The sequence below is a fragment of the Pteropus medius genome, unplaced genomic scaffold, assembly GCF_902729225.1.
Source record: "Pteropus medius unplaced genomic scaffold, Ma_sr-lr_union100, whole genome shotgun sequence".
Classification (NCBI taxonomy): domain Eukaryota; kingdom Metazoa; phylum Chordata; class Mammalia; order Chiroptera; family Pteropodidae; genus Pteropus; species Pteropus medius.
The window spans coordinates 10455751-10458277 of record NW_024349804.1 but is presented as its reverse complement, the minus strand read 5'-3'; the positions used below and the strand labels follow the sequence as shown (position 1 = coordinate 10458277).

At 40.8% G+C, this 2527-nt stretch overlaps 1 pseudogene; it reads right to left on the bottom strand.

The window, feature by feature from the left end:
* Positions 1 to 460: 460 nt before the first annotated feature.
* Positions 461 to 580, bottom strand: LOC120582987 (uncharacterized; annotated as a pseudogene).
* Between the last annotated feature and the right edge of the window lie 1947 nt (positions 581 to 2527).

Sequence of the window (2527 nt, the reverse complement as noted above, 5' to 3'; positions counted from 1 at the left end):
CTAGGGTCTCTTTTGCCCAGATATACACTTGGGGGAATCTGAGCAGGAAATTGACGTCTTCTCATCTACAAAATGGGGCTATAATTCCTATCATGCGTATTTATTAAGAAGATCTACGTGGCAGCTGGCAAAGGTGAAAGACTAAGAACAGTGAGATAGCATAGGAACAGGGGTTCGGGGTCAGAATCTCCGGGTTCCCATTTCAGCTACTGCACGTTCTGAGCATCTCTTAATCTGAGCTTCAGTTTCCTCCTCTGTTTAATGTGCATGATAATAGTATCGCTTCGTTACGTTATTATTTTTATTGTATTTATTTATTTATTTATTTATTTATTTATTTATTTATTTATTTATTTATTTATTTATTTATTTTTTAGTCAAGGCAACCCTTGGTTGACCTCACAGATTGCAAGGAACTTGTCAGCTTACAATCCCTTTTTTTTTTTTTAAAACTTTTTGACATCTACAAGCACCTGGTCTTCCTAGGTGGTCTTCCATCCAAATACTAACTAGGCCCCACCCTGCTTAGCTTCTGAGATCAGATGGGATCGGGCTTGTACAGGGTAGCATGGCCGTAGGCGTTACATTATTTTAAGGATGAATGAATTACATTAAAAAGTTGCTGGCTTTGAGAAAATGCTCAATAAAGTTTCATTGTAATTATTTCTATTAGTGTTTGGTATTAATATTATTTTTCAAATAGTAATTGCTGTATAGTTTTCACCAGACTTGCAACTTTATTCTTGCGAGTTTTTATAAAAAGCGAGCACATCTTTTGATGGTAAGCTTTGGCTGGCATTTTTTGTACCAAATTCTAATTGCAGCTCACCATCCAAGTCCTCCGAGGTTTTTAATCATTTAGGAAGTTTCAATTTAGAAGGGACCTGGGGCTTCAGACGATCATACAGAGTCAGTGGGTGATAATTTGATGTTCAACCTTAAAGCTTCTATCTTCCATTAATCCCAGATCTTTCTTTTCCTTCCCCCAACCATCATTATCTTGCTATTGGCTGGATCTAAATGCTGCCTTGCCATAAATTATGTCGGCTAACCAGGAGTCATCAGTCCTCTGTCAAGGGTCAAGTCACTAAGTGGTAAAACTGCTGAGAGGCCTTGGTGGCCTCAAACTCCAATAAGTGTTGGTCTAGCACGTTTGCACATTACCTTGAGACACCTCTAGGTTACTTTAGCCTAAAGGTGCAGAGCTGATATATTAACAAGGATGCTTTCACATTCAGGCAATCAGAAGTCTCCTTTCAACCATGACTTTAATTGCCGATTACAGATGGAAGTCGAGTTTGCAGGAAGCAGAACGTTCAAGCGTAAGGAGGGCTGAGAGCTCAATGCATTTTCTACGAGCGTTAATTTTAAAGATTAAACTGCTCAGATTCATCACAGCGTTTTAGAACCTGAAGGGACCTGAGGGGTCTTTGAGCTATAACTGCCTTCTTTTACAGATGAAGAACATCGGGCTCAGAGAGGTTAATTAATTGCCCAAGGTCACATGTAGCAGTACTTCTCAAACTTAAATAAGAATAAGGATCACCCGAGATCTTTTTACAGATTCTGGTTCAGTAGGTCCGAAGTGGGAGATTTCTATAAGCTTCCAGGGAAAGCGGCAGCTGATGGTCCATGGACCACTTCGTGAGTGCCAAGGATATTCCATGAGGGGAACAAGAAGTCAGGGTTTTTTGATACTCAATTACTGTTTTACTTTACCACCTGGATTATCCCTTGTTGCAAAAAACCACAAAGGCTTAGAGTGACGATGGTCATTCATTACTCTAGAGAAGTGGTGTCTTTTTAATTAACTAGAGTCTGAGTTTGCAAAACGTTCAAGAAAATTGTCAGCAAGTAGATGGACTAGTCAATTTGAATGTCATCAAAGTGGCCAAGCGTCGTGTGGTGGACGCTGCAGGGTGTCACACAGAAGAACTGCTTTTAGGAAGAAGAAGGAAATCTTACATTTTACAGAAGTGCTGTTGACATACAGCCCTTGGCTTCTAGTCCCCTTAAAAATGACTTCAGCTCAAGAAAGCCCTATTACCCGTGGTCATTCCTCTTTCCCGGGAGGTTCTACATCCAGTGACTGATCCATGGACACACCAGGTGGTCATTTTTTCTGGTCTTCAATTATGTCATTGGAATAGACTTTGAGTTGAAATATATCTTCTCCAAATTCATGTGTTGGAGTCCTAACTCCCAGTACCTCAGATGTGACTGCATTTGGAGAGAGGGCTTCTAAAGAGGTAATTCAGATAAAATGAGGTCAACAGGGTGATCTGAATTCAATGTGACTAGTGTCCTCATGAGAAGAAGAGATCGAGACACAGGTACACATAGAGGAAAGGTCATGTGGTGGATGGAGGAGGAGATGATGACGAGATAGTTATTAGCAAGCCAAGGAGAGCGAGGTCCCAGAACAAACGGCCCTGCTGACATCTTGATCTCAGCCCTCTATCCTCCAGAACTGTGAGAACGTGAATTTCTATTGTTTAAGCCACTGAGGATGTGGCCCTTTGCTAAG